This window comes from Leguminivora glycinivorella, chromosome 15, assembly GCF_023078275.1.
Source record: "Leguminivora glycinivorella isolate SPB_JAAS2020 chromosome 15, LegGlyc_1.1, whole genome shotgun sequence".
NCBI classification, from domain to species: Eukaryota; Metazoa; Arthropoda; class Insecta; order Lepidoptera; family Tortricidae; genus Leguminivora; species Leguminivora glycinivorella.
This window is the reverse complement of record NC_062985.1, coordinates 20,889,127-20,909,676: the sequence shown is the minus strand read 5'-3', so window position 1 is coordinate 20,909,676 and position 20,550 is coordinate 20,889,127. Positions and strand designations below refer to the sequence as shown.

General features: G+C 39.4%; 1 protein-coding gene across 1 annotated transcript in view; it reads right to left on the bottom strand.

The window, feature by feature from the left end:
• The window catches only part of LOC125233818 (serine/threonine-protein phosphatase 6 regulatory ankyrin repeat subunit B-like), a 150,327-nt gene extending 130,357 nt beyond the window's left edge, over window positions 1-19,970 (bottom strand). The window contains exon 1 of the mRNA XM_048139948.1: window positions 19,889-19,970. The gene's annotated coding sequence lies outside the window, so the exon portion shown is untranslated. The remainder of the gene's footprint in view (window positions 1-19,888) is intronic.
• Window positions 19,971-20,550: the final 580 nt, after the last annotated feature.

Sequence of the window (20,550 nt, the reverse complement as noted above, 5' to 3'; positions counted from 1 at the left end):
ACTTTATTTATTTCATACCATGTTTGAGAAAAGCACTATACATACCTCGGCGGGAAATGGGGTTGCCTTTGTCCCGGCCTCTGTAGTAATGTACTATTATTTTGACTGTAAAATAAAATTGCATGTGACTTATATTGTAAAAAAAAAGAACTTTAAAAAAATGTTGTCCTAATCACGTTCTCCTCTCAGCAGTTCTGCATACATAGGCTTGAAGAATTGTTTTTAGTCTTTTAGAAGAACTTAGTTACTTCCTTTGGGCCCTCTTACATCTGTCATGTATTATAATACCCGTCCATAAAAGATAAAATAAAAATCGTCATTTTCTTCCTTTCAGTATCAATGATATTTCTTGTATTTAGATTTAGTTAATGTACAATACTGCCATAAAAAATAAACTAGATTAGTATTAGCACTAAACATTAATAATTTTTGAACTAGGACATTATTTTTGTACAAACAGGAGAACCTCAAAAAATGGTCTGACTAGCATAGCTGGGCACCGTTAATCAAATAGTTAACTTCGTTAATCGCTAATCCGTTACTAAAAAAGTTAACTTCGTTAATCGTTAAAGCGATACATTTCGACAAATTTAACGTAAGTTAAAGTTAATCGTTAACACGTGAAAAAAAATGAACTTTTCTTTAAATATTTAGTTGCATCAGTATCCACTATAACGTATTATATTTCTGTAAAAGGCCGAAGTACAGCTAGCCTATTGAACTCTAGGCTGCACGTGGAAGGCAGTGATCGCCTGAGCTACTACCAAGAGCTGTGTCAGGAGAGATGCTGGCGGTGACGGGACTGTTGTGGCACTTTGGACGGTAGAGGCTAGGGAAGCGAATGTGGTCGTAAATAGGGCTCGAATTTGCTGCCCTATCACTACAACAGTCGCCATGGTAAAGCTTAGGATTCACCGAATCAAAGTTAGTAAAAGCAAATCCACGTGAAGAATACTTTTTTAGGTAATATTTCGGACTTTTAGCAATCGACATCGGTAAAACCTAGGATTTACCGGCAAATCATAGGATTTGCCGTACTTCGGGCTTTTATGGTAGCGTTCAGAACGTGTTTTTCTCAGCGCAGATGGCGCCTGCGCCCTACTAGATTAACGATTAACGGACTCGGAGAAATTTAACGGAAGTTAACGAGTCCGTTAACATTTTTTCAAGTTAACTTAAAAGTTAATCCGTTAATCGAAATATTAACTTCGTTAATTAACGATTAACGGATTAACGAGTTAATGCCCAGCTATGCTGACTAGACGAATACATATATTATGCATCGGGGCTAGTATGAGTATGAGAAGGTCGACTGGCCGCGTTTTTAACAGGCGGTAAGTGTGAGGTAACCGAGAGCGGGTGGGTGGCAATTTCAGCAGGGAGCGGGAGTGACAGAGCTAGACTGCGTTTCGATCGGCGTCTAGCGTCAACGGTTGTCATTTCGGCTAGACTGGCTGGTCATATGTAATTCTAAGCTTTGTGAAGAACATACAAAAGGTTTCCTAATTGTTGAAGGGTTGCTTTCAAAATAGGGTCGCTGAACTAATGCCCGATTCAGTTTACATATTTTGATCTTATTTTGATACGAGTAAGTTCACAAGGATTGTACACGCGGATTTTTATTTATTTATTAAGTATTTTATTAAAAAATACACACAGTTAAAAGTCTTACACCAAAACACTTAATTATGTGGTAATTAAAAATAAATATTTGGAGATAAATGCTGTGAACATCTTCTGATCTGATACTTTGCAATAGACGCAAATGCCTGTGACGATCACATTGATGAAAAGTGACCCAGTTATAATACAAAAATGTTCTCGTTTATACCCGGATCCGATTTAAATAATAAATGGTTAAAGTTCACGACCGGTGAAAATGGTGAAATCAGCAATAAGTTAAAAATATGTGGCATTCTACGCATAAAGGGTCCTCCCGCTTTATACGCAATAAGGACGTTTTTATCAGAATTTCTTTTGTAATTTTGGGCGAAAGGGATCTTTGATGTATTTAAGGCATATGGGCCCTTGAGCGATGGAAAACCACATGTATATAACGGCGACTCTGCGAGGAATGAATAACAAATGATTATTGCTCCGGTTGATTTAATGGGTTCTGTTTCACGAAAAACGACCCAAAATGTCCATTGACAAAATTACTTTCATTTGAGGCCGTATCGATAACATTAGATTGTTTTAATTGCTTTTCTTTTTTTATGAAATAGGCAGCAAACGAGCAGGCGAGCCGCCTGATGGGAAGCAGTCATCGCCACCCATGGACATAAGCAACATCAGGGGAGTCACTTATGCGTTGCCGACCTTTGAGAACCCTAAATACCTGCTTCTTGAAGAACCCCATATCATAGCGCAAGGGAAACACCTCAGAAGGTAGCTCATTCCACAACTTGCACGTTCTGGACAAAAATGAGCGAGAGACCCGTGTGTTCTTGGTTTGCCACGTGTCGAAAAAGTGCGGATGAACTTTGTTTCTTTGGCGGGAGGTGCGGTGATAAAAGCGCGACGGTGGCACCAAATCCAAGAGTTCATCAGAACATTCCCCGTTGTACAGACGGTAGAACAAGCACAGAGAGCCAACATCTCTCGGAATGCTAAGAGCTTATAATAACATAACATGATAAAGTGTTATTATGGTCACGGTAAAAGAACAGTAACCGTAGGAGTATATTACCCAAGGCTGGGTTAAATCCCAATAGGGTGCATTGGGGTAATTTCCAAGCACAGAAATGCTCTGGTAATTTCGAAAGGGGATTGATATGATGGAAATAATGATGATTTTTATGTGACTTTCAAAATTAAACGGCATTTGAAATTAATTTTCCAGAATACCTAAAAAATACACACTGTTTACTGAATTTTGACACAAAGTTTACAAAAGCAAATTGAGGTAAAATGTAGTTATACGATGTTGCTGCGGTCGTTGAAAAAGCGTTAGACCAGGAAGGAAGGTAAGTTTAAAGATGGATCAAGGCAGTATTAAGTAAAATTAGGATTACTATTCTACTTACATAGAGGTAAATATTTTTCGCACAGTTACAATACTTATACACGTACAGGAATATTGCAGTATTCCTGGCAATTTATCACCGTTCCTAGAATATGAGACAATTTTCATCAAGTAGAAACATTTATCATGTCACATTCCTCTTAAAAAGTTCGCTTATATGATGAAGAAAGTGCCATCCCCAAACTGCGAAGCTTGCAATGTTGTAGAAGATGTACAACATGTATTAGCGGAATGTGTGCGGAACGAAAATATCAGACAACAGTTTATTGTGTCACTAAATATAAATAAATTAGATATAGGCGCATTTCAAAGTATCTTAGCTATACCGATCTCAGAAGAGGCAAAGGAGATATATTTGTTTATATATAAATATTTAATTCAGTATACTGTTAGGCCGTAGATGACTGTAATTTAGTTTAAGTTACGATGGGACGGGCATAATCTTAAGATTAAAAAGTCCCGAAATAAATAAATGAAAAAAAAAAATCTATCATGTGGTCACCCTACGAGAAAGATTCATGTGAGCAATCAAATCTGCTCTCCGTATAATCACAGGCACTTTTTCATGCGCAACACAAACAGGCCATGAAATATAATGTCATACTCTTCAGAAACCACATGTTGCAGATTGGTGTTTCTATGAAATGAAGAATTATTATTTTGATAGTAAGGACGTTCCCTGTGCCAATGACCTTCGATTTGAATCCATTGATATTATAAAGAATAAAGAATTTAAAGAAATTTATTTACATGAACATATTTACATAATTATATAAGAAACTAAGACTAAATTTAAAAGCTAGCTAATGTCTAAAATAGGCCCTTGAGGCATTGTACCAAGGATACTGGCGACATTTCCTCGCTGTATCGCAATGCTGATACGTTGTGCGAGGAAGTCGCCAGCATAATAAGAAGAATAATTTATTGAAAAGTCAATAACCAATAAAAACATGTCGATTTCATGTATGTAACACCCTTCACTAAAATACAATTTCGATAAAAGTGTTTTTTTAGACCATGTTTAAAAAATAATAAAAAAAATAAGTATATTTTTTTAATATGGCTCTTAAGAATAGAGATAAAAGATTAAAGAACCAAGGGCCGTTGGTATTATAATTATATCTGTAATGCAAATTTAGGAGACTCAAAACTTGACAAAAATCGATGAAAACCGTCTGGAACAACTTAAAACACGAAAAATCGGACGAAAATTAAATTACAAACGCGGCAAAGTAAAAATTCACAGTACCTACTCATTGTCTTTTATCTGTGATCAGAAAGCTCATTAAAACTCAACGATTACCAACTTATCCCATTCATCTCTTAATATTTCAATTTGTACAAAACTGGGCAAACCTTTATTACTGCACTCGCCTCTTGATTAAAACCCGACCAACTGTTATAAATTTCACAAAACTTTTCCATTCTGAAACGTGGCAGAAACGCTTCAATTTCAGGGTAACTTTCAACCTTTCTGTTCTAAAGTTGATCCCTGGGGAAGACATGCGATGTTCGGCCGTGTCATAAACAAGCAAGGTTTAAATTATTCTACATGTATGGAGCAGTAAATGAGTAACGTGTGTTTGCAGCGGCGAAATGAACTGAGCTCGATAAGTCTGGTCCTGCCGCGTTGAAATTGGAATCAAGGAAAATGTGACGCCGACACAATCGAGAGGCTTTCTGTTGGTTACACTGTGCCACAATGGGTACGGTGCATATTTCATAACCTAACTACAAAATTACAATTTTGAAAAAACCCCCGACCGTGACATAGTAGACCGATTTTCATGAAACATGGCTAAGAACACTCTCGACTAACTCAGCTTTCAAACAAAAAAAAACTATAAACATTAAATAAATGTCATATACAAAGAAAAAGTGACCAAGGCCTCCAAGTGTTCCGAGCTGGAATCGAACCAGCGTACTCCGTTAACCGGACGGATGCCTGTAAAACCACTCGGCCATCGGATCACGAAAGCAAGGGTCGAAATTTCCAAGTATATGACACAATTACCGAAGGCTTGGCGCCCCCCCTTTTCTTTGTATATGACATTTATTTAATGTTTATAGTATAATAGTAGTGTTACTACTTAAAAAATACATATTAAAATATTTTCAAATGAGAATAATTTAATTTGTTCTAAGAAAAAAAAAACTAAATCCATTCGGGAGCTATGATGCTACAGACAGACATACACACAGACAAAAATACAGACAAACAAACAGACAGACAGACGGACAGACAGATAGACAGACAGACAGATACGTCAAACTTATAACACCCCGTCGTTTTTGCGTCGGGGGTTAAAAATGATATGTGACACAAATTATATTGTAATAATACGATCGTTCAACGATCAGACCGCCTGTTGTCTGCCTCTATTTATAATCATTTGTTTTTCTCAAACATACATACATACATACACATCACGCCTGTATCCCATAAAGGGGTAGGCAGAGCACATGAACTACTAAGTTTCAGTGCCACTCTTGGCAAAAAGGGGTTGAAAGAAATCCAAATTGTGACATTGCAGTGACAGGTTGCCAGCCTCTCGCCTACGCCACAATGTAACCCATATCCCACAGTCGACTTCTACGACACCCACGGGAAGAAAGGGGGTGGTGATATTCTTAACCCGTCACCACACGGGGGTTTTCTCAAACATGCAATGAAATATTGTCTTTACGTTCCTTAAAATGGGCTGGGAAGTATCGCTTTTTGGGCGCAACAACTCGAGAGGACTGTAAAGGGATTTCATATTATTTTTTAGGCCTAGGCCTGCAAAGTAACTTTTTTTTATAAAATATTGTCCTTTAGAGCATTTTTTTATTATTTCATTGTATGTTTGAGAAAAACACTATACATGCCTCGGCGTGGAAACGGATTCCCGGCCTCGTATCCCTATCCGGCCTCGCTCGCACGCTCGCTCGGCTGTATATACCTACTTGGCCGGAAATCCTCATTTTCCCGGCCTCTGATTTAATGTACTATTGTCTCCACTGTATCTTTTACTGAGGTGTGCCATAAAGAGTATACTATCCATCTATAATTATTGGTACTGGACAAAAACGCACACCGCAGGAGCCACCAAGCGGTCGTTTGGCGGCCTCGGCCGGAATGGGGTAATTTCCTGCAGCCGGCCACTGCCGTAAAGTAAAATTAAACTACCTTTAGTCCTGTCCTGATTTATTCACTGGCAATGGTTTTGACACGTCCTTGAAGGTCACTAAAGTCTCGTTGATATACTTATGCATCCATATAAAAAAGCACGGTTACAAAATCAGTTCAAAATGGACTTTCACCACCCCTTTCCTTCTCTGGGTGTCGTAGAAGTCGACTATGGGATATGGGTTACAATGTGGCGTAGGCGAGAGGCTGGCAATCTGTCACGTCACTGCAATGTCACAATTTCGTTCACTTTCAACCCCAAATTTGCCAAGAGTGGCACTGAAACTTGAGTAGTTTCATGTGCTCTGCCTACCCCTTTATGGGATACAGGCGTGATTGTATGTACTGCATTTATGAAATACTATTGCTTCTGATAAATAGGTACCTAGAACAGTAAAGGTATCAAATATATCTGATGTGGACAAAATGTAACGTCGGGTTAAATATAAACGTAAGTTTTACGCGATTAAGTCCCGTTTTAATTTAATAATATATTATGAGTGAAGAACGTGTTAGTTTAAATCAATATAAAATGTAACTAATCCATTTTTTTCCGTTATTACACTATTAAGTTGAGTTCCACATGTATCCACTGAACACGCGTGTCATATAACCAGTGGACACTCTAATTTAAAAATGGATCAGTTGCAATTGCCCCCCCCCCCCCCTCGAAATGGCCCCGCTGTACCTTATCAATAACCTTGACGCGTAAGCATGAAGTTGTGTATACATATTTTAGACACTTTGTCAACATCTATAGTTTACTACCTTGACGGTAAGGTAGGGTAAACTCGCCTCATTATTCGGTGACACGCCTAATTCGGTGATACAAGCTTTGAAGCACTATTCCGAAAGACGATTTTTGGTTGTTTCACCGAATTATGCGTGTCACCGAAGGCGAGTTTACCCTACCTACATAGTCGTAGCTGAATTATTTCGACGCTTAGCTAATTGCGGCAGAAACGAGACGAATTTACGGACATAGGCATAGTGAATATTTAAAAGACGATCCAATCGATTCCAAGGACGTAGCCAAATGCATACCTATTCGGTTACGATAATATTGTTATCGTAGTTTCTTCTATTGCTCTTCTGTATTGGCACAGTATAATATAAAGAGTACTATCGTACAGTATGGCCACTCCCGCTCCCCGCTGAAATTGCCGCCCACCCCCATTCGGTTACCTCACAGTTACCGCCTGTCAAAAACTCGACCAGTCGACCTGTCATATTTCACTCATACAAGTATAGTACGCGTTCACCTACACGAGCTTAATAGACTGTGTGCTAGGAACGCGCCTCTTTCATATATGATCGCCAGTCTCCGAGGTGGGGTATTGGCGAGGCAAAGAAAGCCAGACTGAGTTCCGATCGGCGTCTAGCGTCAACGATTGTCATTTTGGCTAGGCCGGCAGTTGTGTCTGGATGGGGTTATTGCACCCATGTTTGGAAACGGGACAGGGGATGCTACAGAACTATCAACGCTAAACTGTGGAATGAATTGTCGCCTGCGGTATTTACGGACCGATACGACTTTCAAATCTTCAAGAAAAGAGCGTACACCCATCTTAAAGGCCGGCAACGCACCTCCAACACCTCTGGTGTTTCGGGTGTCCATGGGCGGCGGTGATCGCTTACCATCAGGCGACCTGTCTGCTCGTTTGCCTCCTATCCCATAAAAAAAAAAAAACTACGGCGAAGTGTCACAGTTGGGCGACAATTAGATATCATTGTAGTGAAACAAGCCACTTCAGCGACACATTAGAATAATCATACATCATAATAGAATAATAATAGAATAATATTATATATCATCATCACATTGCATACAGAGGACTATCAGTCACTGCCTGCTACGCCGCGCGGTCCCGGGTTCGAATCCCGGTAAGGCCATTTATTTGTATGATGAGCACAGACACTTGTTCCTGAGTCATGGATGTTTTCTATGTATATGTATATTAAAGTATATTGTATATTATATTATATATCGTTGTCTGAGTACCTGCAACACAAGCCATCTTGAGCTTACCGCGGGGCTCAGCTAATATGTGTAAGAATGTCCTATAATATTTATTTATTTTTTTACTGTGTAGGTAACTTTTTAAAAGTGTTGTGTTGTTCAAATTATATAATCAGGTAAGTACAAGATTTGAAACGAAAAGCGTGCAGATAAATGCAAACACAGTCGCAAATAAAATCAAAATCCGTCGGAAATGAAATTCATGTTGTTCCTGCCTCAATTTCCTGTTAATTAAATACTTCGCGTTGAACAACGGGAACAACGCGCCGGTTTCCGGATGCTCTGGGTGCGTAGCCAAATGCACAAACGCTTACGATAATAACCATTATCTCGGGGTTTTGGGAGCGGGAATGAATAAGTGTATTTGTAACTCTATTTATAGTCATTTGAATTACTGAAATATATATTGAACTATGTAACTAATGAATAAATATATATTGACCTATGTAAAGAATGTTGGAGATGAAGGTTGATGGATGGAGAGGGAGGGGTAAACCCAAACAACGCTGGATGGATTGTGTGAAAGAGGATATGAGGAAGAAAGATGTGAGTGTTGAGATGACGAAAGATAGAGGAGAATGGAAGAGGAAGACGTGTTGTACCGACCCCACATAACGTGGGATAAGGGTAGGAGGAAGAAGATATTGAACTATGTAACTGGCTCCAAATGTATCTATAGAAAGTAGAAATGTTAAAGTAATGTTTATCTTTTATCGTTTTCACCATTTTTAGGCTAGTGTAAATCATTCCTGCCTGCCTGCCTGCCTGTGTGGTGACAGGTTAAGAATTTAACCACCCCCTTTCTTCCCGTGGGTGTCGTAGAAGGTGACTATGGGATATGGGTTAAATTGTGGCGTAGGCGAGAGGGTGGCAACCTGTCACTGCAATGTCACAGTTTCGTTTTCTTTCAACCCCTTATTTGCCAAGAGTGGCACTGAAGCTTTAGTAGTTTCATGTGTTCTGCCTACCCCTTTATGGGATACAGGCGTGATTGTATGCATGATTGTATGTATGTAAATCATTCCCGCTCCCAAAACCCCGATGTAGTTATCATTGCTAGCTATCTCTATCACCCTTCCGTATTGGCGCGACAGAGCCAGACTGTGTTTCGGTCGGAGTCTAGCGTCAACGATTGTCGTTTTGGTTAAGCAGGCTGTTCGGCCGAAGTCTAAATAATGTCTATGCAAACAGTTCGGCATTCCTCGAAATTTTAACATAGTGGATTAATAATAACATTAACCTACCAAATGGCAAAGAGGATCGAGTATATAGAGAATTTGGATCTCCCCAAACTTATCGACACGGAATCCTCCTTCGCCGACCAAAAATCGCTCCTGAGCATAGAATGTTATAGTGACATTGACATCTAGCGACAATCACGCGTCAACTAGCGTAAATTATCTACTACTTGTCAATAGATGTCACGACGAACGAAGAGTCTAATGCTCACCAATTTTTAGCTAATATTACAATAGTATTAATCAGTAATCTGTTTTCAATTCCTTCTGCTTGTAATATAAGTTGCAAATTATTAAAATTTTGGCAGACGAGATCTATTCACACCTAGTATCGAGTAATGGTAGTGATAATTCACGCCTTTTGACGCGTGATTGTCGCTAGATGTCACTATAACTTCATGTGTCATGTGTTCAGCTTTCCGAGGAGGTCAATGTCAATAATGTTAATATGGTGAAAATATCCCACACTCATTCAATCAAAGTTTTGTTTATTTCATTCATTCCAACTCTCATGCATCGACCTTGTACCTGGTTACTCATCAGCAAAGACATATGTAACTCCGTATAGACGGATAACGCAAGAAAAAACGTACCTCGAAGCTATAGAGAAGCAGGTATGGTGTTACACCTTTGGGGAACGCTCGGCTATATGGCGCTAATTAATATTTGACATATTAACACATATCATACTAACAATATGGGCCAACTTGTCAAAACTGAGGTTCAAAAGTTTTAAGCTTGTACCGAGTGATGGCAGTCTATGCACTGTGATTACACATTTTTCTTTGACAGTAACTCTCCATAATACTCGATTCTCTTTGCTCATCAGTAAAGTCCGTGTACACACGAGTATGAGGCTTGACATGCCCGGAAATTAGCCCTCGATTCTAGAGGGCCATTGTCGAATGTAGTATAAGTCCATTCGTGTATATTACTGGCTCATTAAGCTCGCAAATTAGGTTGAGCCCTGGACACACATCAATTACAATCAGTGTCACGTGTGATGAGGATGGACGTGCGGGTCCGGATAGCCCTGTGGTGAACTAGCCCAGCGGGATAAGTAAAACAAGCTAGTTCAACATTAATAACTTATATTGTCAAATAACGGCACACAACGGACATATCTGCCGCATGCCGAGTGAGCTGTGGGCTAAGATTGCCACAGAGTGGCAACCCGGCCTAACGCGAGGATCCGGCAGACCCCGCCGGCGATGGCGGGACGACTTGGATTGCTTCCTTAATAACTGGCCCGAAACTACCCGAGATCGGGAAGATTGGAAAAAGAGGGGGGAGGCCTTTGCCCAGCAGTGGGACACAACAGGCTCCTAATAATAATAATAACGGCACACAAAAGTCACAAGCACAAGTATAGAAAGTAAGAGTACAAAGCACAGCACAGTAAAGATAAAGAGGAAGTCAGAAATAGCACAGAAGATAGAAAAAGTACATTAAGAAAGCACACATTACAAGCGTAGCCATACATATAGCCGTAACACGTAAGACATGTGTGGTGTAGTGTATGCGCGTTCTTAGGCGGTCGCACTTTAATGTATGGGATGGTATAATCTATTTAATCTATGATGAAACTGCATTGCACTCTTGTTGATAAATGCTTTATTCATTTTTAGGGTTCCGTAGTCAACCCTTATAGTTTCGCCATGTCTGTCTGTCCGTCCGTCCGTCCGCGGATAATCTCAGTGGCCGTTAGCACTAGAAAGCTGAAATTTGTTACCAATATGTATATCAATCACGCCGACAAAGTGGTAAAATAAAAAGTGAAAAAAAAATTTTTTATGTTAGGGTACCCCCTACATGTAAAGTGGGGACTGATTTTCCAAACCCAACGTGTGATAAATTTTGGATAGGTATTTAAAAATGAATAAGGGTTTACTAAAATCATTTTTTGATAATATTAATATTTTCGGAAATAATCGCTCCTAAAGGAAAAGTGTGTGTGTCCCCCCTACAACTTTGAAAAATATGAAAAAGATCACAAAAGTAGAACTTTATAAAGACTTTCTAGGAAAGTTGTTTTCTACTTGATAAGTTTAGTAGTTTCTGAGAAAAATACGGAAAACTACGGAACCCTACACTGAGCGTGGCCCGACACCCTCTTGGCCGGTTTTTGGATTATCATGCGAGCCCTTACCAGTTGGGGTGGTGGAAATATTGAATGTTTGTGTAAATACACACAGTATTGGTGATGTAACCAATCCAATATCAGAAACCTTTTAGTATTAAATAATTGAGGTTCGTAATTGAACTTCAAATATGGCTACACCGAGAGAAACGTTTAGGTACTTATGTAAACGAAACGAAATGTTAGTTACGGCTTGCGCAAAAAATAGGACTTGTTTTTTTTAATCAAATTTTTTAGTTTTGCCTAATTTTATTTAGTTAGATTTATATAACACTAGCTTTTGCCCGCGGCTTCGCTCACGTTAGAAAGAGACAAAAAGTAGCCTATATCACTCTCCATCTCTTCAACTATCTCCACCTAAAAAATCACGTCGATTCGACGCTCCGTTTTGTCGTGAAAGACGGACAAACAAACAGACACACACACTTTCCCATTTATAATGTTAGTATGGATTTATTCCTTGTTTTAGCTTTAGAAATATGTGGTTAAAATCTTTCGGATTCCTCAAGTCACACTGTGCACAGCTTAGAAAAATATGTAGAGTAGAAATTAATAGGGGCACCACCGTCTCGTCACTCGTAATGTCAAACACTTTAACCGAACGGGGATTTTTCGGTTTTAACCCCCACCGCACCGCAAAAACGACGGGATGTTATAAGTTTGACGTGTCTGTCTGTCTGTCTGTTTGTCTGTCTGTCTGTGTGTGTGTGTCTGTCTGTGGCATCGTAGCTCCCGAACGGATGAACCGATTTAGATTTTTTTTTCTGAAAGCTGAGTTTGTCAGGAGTGTTCTTAGCCATGTTTCATGAAATTCGGTCTACTATTTCGCAGTCGGAGGTTTTTTCAAAATTTTGATTTTGTGGTTAGGTTATATATGTATAGGCTAAGGCGCTTTCCGATCTCTCGGAAGAATTCACGCGCCTCCCTTCCCTTCCAAGTCGTAAAAGTGACTTCCAAGGCAGAGTAATTCAGGCGCTTGTTTTTGACAGTCGCTGCCGCTGAGCCTGCCGTCTTAATGGTGTATCTGATATGGGTGTTGTTTAACTTCATAATTTTTAAGAAAAAAAAAAAACCGCCTTCCTTTGGGGTTCTGGTGATAAATACTTTCAAATGTTGGATTATGTTATCAATTCGTCTGTATATTTTTTAATGTTTGTTATTCGATATCTCCGTCATTTCTGAACCTATTTTGAAATCTGGATGATTTTGAAGTACTTACAGATGAGAATGATTATCAGAACGGAACTTAACCAGGGGCGGCTCACTCTTCATCAGCAGTTCCACTGCACCAAATGTCACTGTTCTGGACGTAAGTGCATGCTATTCTTATAAAAATACCAAAGTCACTATAAGTGTGCCGTTCAGATTTGAGGAGTTCCGTTCTGACCATCATCATCATCAGCAATTCCACTGCACCAAATATCACTGTTCTGGACGTAAGTGCATGCTGTTCTTATAAAAATACCAAAGTCACTATAAGTGTGCCGTTCAGATTTGAGGAGTTCCGTTCTGACCATCATCAGCAATTCCACTGCACCAAATATCACTGTTCTGGATGTAAGTGCATGCTGTTCTTATAAAAATACCAAAGTCACTATAAGTGTGCCGTTCAGATTTGAGGAGTTCCATTCTGACCATCATCAGGAGTTCCACTGCACCAAATGTCACTGTTCCGTACGTAAATGCATGCTGTTCCTTTAAAAACACAAAAATCACCATATATATGCCTTTCAGATTTGAGGAGTTCCCTCGATTTCTCCAGGATCCCATCATCAGAACTGGGTTCTGAGAAAAATGGGACCAATCTGTATGCATATACATTTAATCAAAAAAAAAATTTCAAAATCGGTCTAGTAACGACGGAGATATCAAGGAACAAACATTAAAAAAAAAAAACATACAGACGACTTGATAACCCCTTCCTTTGAGATTTGGAAGGCGGTTAAAAAGTGGGTAAATCCGTTCTGCTATAAGGTTGATTATATAAAAAATACAATATGATCTTAAAGATAATCAACCTTATAGCAGAATGGATTTACCCACTTTTGAAGTTAAGCGACACATGGGATGCAGCAAATGTACTCACATGAAGTACCTACTACACCACGCTGTTCCTTCATTTCCCTTAAAGTACATAAAAGGTAAAAGGTTCAACGTTGTTAACTACCCCATTATCCCCTCAAGAACAATAGGGTCTCTCGCACGCAACTTGGCACCTCTTGCTGAGAAAACCACCATTAAAACATCATTTACATTCATACACTTTACTGCAAAGAGTTAAGGCCCATGTTGGGTCAGTCAAGTGTGTTGAGTACTAGATATTAAATATAGATGCGGACAAAGTGCAAAATATGTATACACGACTAGGGTTGCAAAAAGAAAAAAAAACCAAATGTTTTTTTTTTCAGAATTATGAAAAAATACATGAAAAAAAAACCAAGAACCACGTTTTTTTTTCTAAATATGTTTTTTTTAGATGGATTTCGTGATTTGTAACGTGTCAATAACAATAACGTACATTTTAATTCGATAAACATTATTGTATACAAACATTTATTGGGCGATCCCCGATGCAGCGTGGACAGGCAGTGGTGTTGCCAACAGTAAATAGCGATAACTAAAGCTATGAAATTAAATTTGTTTAATAGTTAACATATGTAAAGTCTAAAAAACCGTATAAAAGTATTAACTGTTCTGCAAACTTTGAGATTTTGACCTTTAGAAAAAAACATACTCTAGAAAAAAACTGTTTCTTTTCACGGTTTTTTTTCATGGTTTTTTTTTCAAGCCAGAAAAAGAAACCGTTTTTTGCAACCCTATAGGTACACGACTTATAAGGTGTACAGCAATGGGGTAATTTCGAAAGTCGCTTAATTTCGAAAGTGACATAAAAATACGAGAAACAGAAATACTCCGGTAATTCCGTAGGTTATGGATACATGTCTTTGGCACTTTTGTCCGCGTCTATACTTAATATCTTGGCTGCACATTAAGCCGCCCTGTTTTAGAACTCGTGAAACAAACAAAACTACGAGGGCTAAAGTCCTAATTAACGAAACTTGCGACCGTTACTTCAAATGGACACATTAGCTGGAACATTAGCAGTTAGTGAAGTTAATGCTAATGCGCGAATCCAGAGGGGATCATATGGGTCATACTCGTAAAGTGGGGGGTTAGAAACAGACAAAACGTAGTCTATGTCACCCTCCATCCCTTTAACTATCTCAACTTAAAAAATCACGTCAATACGTCGCTGCGTTTTGCCGTGAAAGACGGGCAAACCAACAGACACACGGCCGATCAGCTCTCGGCTAGTACAAGCGAGCGTTACGCCGTGTCTTGCGTGGGCGACGGTCGCTGGCTCCGGCAAAGCCAGAGGTCGCAGGTTCGAGTCCTGCCGGAGGTGTGATTTTTTCCATTTACCCTTTAATTAAAAAAAATATGTAATACGCTCACTGACGTTTCTGCCTGATAAAAAACAAATTCGGTTGTATATTTTTGAATAAGGCAAAGTGAGAAAGTAAACAATGTTTATGTACCACCAAAAACAAAATAAAAACTTTATATGTACTTTATGCGAACTTATCCCTATGAGACATCTCTTCCAGTTATACATATATTATACTCGTACCTACGGTATAATTACTGTTCCCAGTAACGTTCGTCTGTTTGTAGGTAGGTACATGCTTACTAGCTTATAAAAACATCAAATAGGCTTATCAAAGTTATAAATGTTGAATAAGTCTCGACACGTGCATTTCACGGGCACCATTAGTGTTATTTATACCACCATACCTACATTTACATGCCCACACCTTATTAAACAAATAATAGATCCATTATAGAGATTAAAGCCGGGGTACATTAGGCCCTGGTTTCTCTGGCCCGCCACACGCGACCGGCGGCGTCTAGATGTGTGTCGAACGCTGTGCCACACGCCGTCGGTCGCGGGTGCGTGGGTTCTCTGGCCCTCGGTCACCCGTCGCCGGCGACGCAGCTCAGAGGCTCTGGTATTCGCGCTGTGCCCGCGATTAGAAGAGTGACAAGGGAGAGTGACATGGCAATTCAATATGGTGTAATTACGCAAAGAGTGTAAAAACAGGCTTAAAATAGTAAATAAACACTTACCTGGAATTTTCATTGTTTCACTGATACTTTCCATGAACTGTGCTTTAAGTTGTTGTTTTTGTAATTTTTATCAGATGCGTCGAATAATGTAGGATTGCATCGAATTAGATTTATTAACATATCATCATTATCTTTGCTAAAATTAGTCATTTTCAATGCCAAGACGCCACCCGCCGTCCGCTGCTATTGTACAAAACTGATACCGACCGACGCGTGCGGCGTGTGAGCTTCGCCGGTCGACCGACCCGCCGCCGGCGACGTTTCAGAGAAACCACCCTCAAACATTCCCGAACATAATATTCGAACGTCGCCGGTTGCGGACACGCGTCGGTCGCCGGCCGCCGGCGACGGGTGGTCAGAGAAACCAGGGCCTTAGAGCCATGCCACGTGTCGCAACGCGTGGGATTGTATTCGGTTATACGGCCGCGGCGACACGCGGGACTGAGCTAATGTAACCACGTTCATACAAAATGTATGTAACCGATTGCGTTGAGACACGCGGCGTGGATCTAATGTAACCCCGGCTTAATGTCTGACTTGTCTGAGTCATCATATTCGTTGCGTTATCCTGGCATTTGCCATCATGAAAGCCTGGGGTCCGCTTTGACAACGTATCCCAAGATATAGCGTAGGCACTAGTTTTTATGAAAGCGGTTGGCAGCTGACCATCCAACCCGACAGGGGTAACTATTAGGCGTTATTGGGATTAGTCCGGTTTCCTCACGATATTTTCCTTTACCGACTGGAAATTAGCTAATGACATAAGGTACAGGGGGGCAAATCTCGACTGGGGGGCAAATGTAACTGGTCAATTTTTTCCATGTTTTACAATGTATGCGTTATTAAATAGAGTGTCCATCGGTTATATATGGTAGGCGTGTTCAGTGGATACATGTAGAACTCAACAACATAGTGTAATAATGGAAAAAACGGCCAAGAGCGTGTCGGGCCACGCTCAGTGTAGGGTTCCGTAGTTTTCCGTATTTTTCTCAAAAACTACTGAACCTATCAAGTTCAAAATAATTTTCCTAGAAAGTATTTATAAAGTTCTACTTTTGTGATTTTTTTCATGTTTTTTAAACATATGGTTCAAAAGTTAGAGGGGGGGGACGCACTTTTTTTCCTTTAGGGGCGATTATTTCCGAAAATATTAATATTATTAAAAAACAATCGTAGTAAACCCTTATTCATTTTTAAATACCTATCCAACAATATATCACACGTTGGGGTTGGAATGAAAAAAAAAAATCTGTCCCCACTTTAAATGTAGGGGGGGTAGCCTAATAAAAGATTTTTTCCATTTTTTATTTTTGCACTTTGTTGGCGTAATTCATATACATATTGGTACCAAATTTCAGCTTTCTAGTGCTAACGGTTACTGAGATTATCCGCGGATGGAAATGGATCAGTTACAATTGCCCCCCAGTCGAGGTTTGTCTCGCTGTACCTTATCGCTCATAGTTCCGAATAACTCATTGGTAGGAGTCGGGGTTCGAACTCGCGACCTCCGGATTGAAAGTCGCACGCTCTTACCACTAGGCCACCAGCGCTTCCAGATCGGACCATAGCAAGCAATCATCATTTACTAGCTTTTCCCGCGGCTTCGCACGCGGACGTAATTTTGTTTTCCCATACAAACTTTGAACCCCCATTTCACCCCCTTAGGCGGTGAATTTGAAGAATCCTTTCTTAGTGCTCCTCTACACCTTATAAGGAACCTACGTGCCAGGGATCTCTAGGACCAGCGGTTTCGGCTGTGCGTTGATATGTCAGTCAGTCAGTCAGTCAATTTCTTCTTTTGTATATTAAGTACCTCTCTGTTGTCATAATATAATACCAAATATGTTTATACTCGTATGTGTTTCATACTCTATGTTCCATTGTTCACGTAGTTCGATATTTCAATGTAAAGGTTTTTTGTTGATGCATATGATATAAAATAAATATCAGTCCGTGCATTTTCCTTATATCTTTAAACTCTAATAGGTACACGTGCTCCGCTGAAGGAAGTATCATAACTTTTAATTGAGTCATTTCTGAACAAGCTTAAGCGGATTGCCGACGGGTCCGGAGCCCGGTCGAGTTAAGTGCAAAGTAATACTTACTGTTTATTTTTAGCCTTATTTTATGTATAACATATATTACAGTCTGTGTGGAAAGGAAAGAGTTATATATAGAATGTACAATACCGATACCGTCAAAAGTACCAAATATAGAATAAATAAATACTTGTGGACATCTGTTATTGGCTATGTTAATGGTTCCTTGTGTCATAAATTTCTTTTTTGAATTGCTGTTGATGACCCAAATAAATAAAATAAAAAATAAATAAAATAGAAAACATCCATGACTCAGGAACAAATATCTGTGCTCATCACACAAATAAATGCCCTTACTGGGATTCGTACCCAGGACCGCGGCGTAGCAGGCAGGGTCACTACCGACTAGGCCTAACCGGTCGGTAGAAGATGCAAATAATCAACATTCATATGCCGGTTTCCTGAAAAAACTATTTCGTTGTAGCCAACGAAATCGAAAATCAATATTTAAACAGAATAATTATTAATAATGCATTAACAGATCTGGCAGGCAAGTATGGTCACTTAATACAAATAGTGCGATAGGGACGGCCTAATGTTTTATCATTTATCGCGCGACCATACTTGCCTGTCTGAATTATAAACGCTATTGTACTTCAAAGCAGTCAGACTCTTGGCATGCTTGTGTTTCTTGCCAATAAATTTCCACTTATATTGTAGTACCTCCCATAGGGTGCGTATCGATCGATATAACTTTTTTTGATATATTTTTAGTCGTTATAACGATCATTTGATATAATTATTGAATCATATAACAACAAATAATATACTAACAAATTGTATAATTCTTATTTAATATAATGATCATTTTATCGAATAACATTTATTATAACATACTTTGAGTATAATGCTTATTTCCGATAATAAATAAATTGTATAACACAAATCCTTTCTAAAGCACAGTTAGAATAAAAAAAAAATGTACAATAAATTAAATTCATCATTTACCAGAAAAGTAGATTAGGTTAGAACTGTTACCCCTACACACAACGCGCTGCTACCAGAAAAATAGGTTAGGTTAGGTTAGAACTGTGACCCTTAAACATATGTACTGCTATCAGAAAAATAGGTTAGGTTAGGTTAGAACTGTGATCCCTTCAAAAAATAATAAAATTAATTCATGAAATGTTTTATACTGTTTGCTCGTTATATTGTACTAGTCGTATATCAATAGATAGTTATACCATATAACGGTTATTATAAATAAGTGTTATACGAAATAAAGATTATACAAAATAATAGTAGATATTTTGTGGTTATACCAAATGTTAATTATGTGAAATGAGTGATTATATCCTTTAAATATATACCAAATGTTGTTATATCAAATGTTACTATACCAAAAAAAGTTATACTAATCATTACACACCCCCTCCCATAGAATTTTACCAGATATCGGATATTGTAATGTTATCGTACGGCCAAGTTCATCTCATAAAAGTTCGATCAGTGGCCCATTTCTCAACACTGAAAGTTACAAGTTACAAGTGGAAGTCTCTTTTCAACTTGTCATATTTGACATTGACAACCACTTGTGAATCGTAACTTGTAGCTTCGAGAAATGCGCCCCAGCATGGGAATATTTTATCGTCTATCGCGCGACCATGCTTCCCGTGCAGGTGAAGGTTGAATGATTACGGTGACCATATCATCTTTTCCGGTCTGGCTCAGTCGGTAGTGAACCTGCCTGCTAAGCCGCGGTCCTGGGTTCGAATCCCGGTAAGGGCATTTATTTGTGTGATGAGCACAGATATTTGTTCCTGAGTCATGGATGTTTTCCTATGTATATAAGTATCTATTTAAGGATGTACGAGTATATCGTCGCTTAGCATCCATATTACCATCAGCTTTGCTTAGTTTGGAGCTAAGTTGATCTGTGTAAGGTATCTCCAATATTTATTTATTTATTTCTTGCCGCTCTCTAAAAGCTGCGTAGCTTCTACGAATCTTTTCTAAACCTTTTTGATCGTTGCGTTTGGATTGCAATTGGTTACCGAACAAAACCCTTACATAAAATGCAACTTAAAATTGTACCTTGTACCAAGTTTAAAAATGAATTACTGACTTACCTTGCAAATTGAAATAAGTTGACAATTGACAAATCCTTCAAAAGTCACCAAACTTTACATTTCGTCCGGAACTCGCGCGTAGCACTCGTAGCATTCGTAGCGGTCGGGACGTGTGCGCTACGCAGCGGGCCGCGCGAGACTGGATACCTGTGGCGCGGCGTAGCTCCAGACTCCTGGCTCCGTAGCCGAATGGAATTTTTGCGACGGCAAACGAAAACGGAACGCCGCGAAAGGTAGTCTGGCTCTGTTGCGCCAATACGCAAGAGCGATAGAGATAGATATCTACGAGCGTTTCGTTTCGTGAGCGTTTGTGCCATTCGGCGACGTACCCTGTCCCCGTAGCCGAATGGCATTTCTGCGACGCGAAACGAAAACGAAACGCCGCGAAAGGTAGTCTGGCTCCATCGCGCAGGAAAGAGCGAAATAGATAGATCTATGAAAGAGATATCATCGAGAGCGTTCCGTGAGCGTTAGTGCATTCGGCTACGCACACTGGGACTAGTTCGAATTTCAAAAATCGCAACTTGGTATACTGGGCGATTTTGTAAGTACTAGCCAAATGTATAGCAACTTATAAGGTAATAGAAATGAACGGCATCACCTCAGTCGGAACACTGAGAAAAATTTGCATTGTGAATTTAACAAGTTCGACTTGTTGCGGT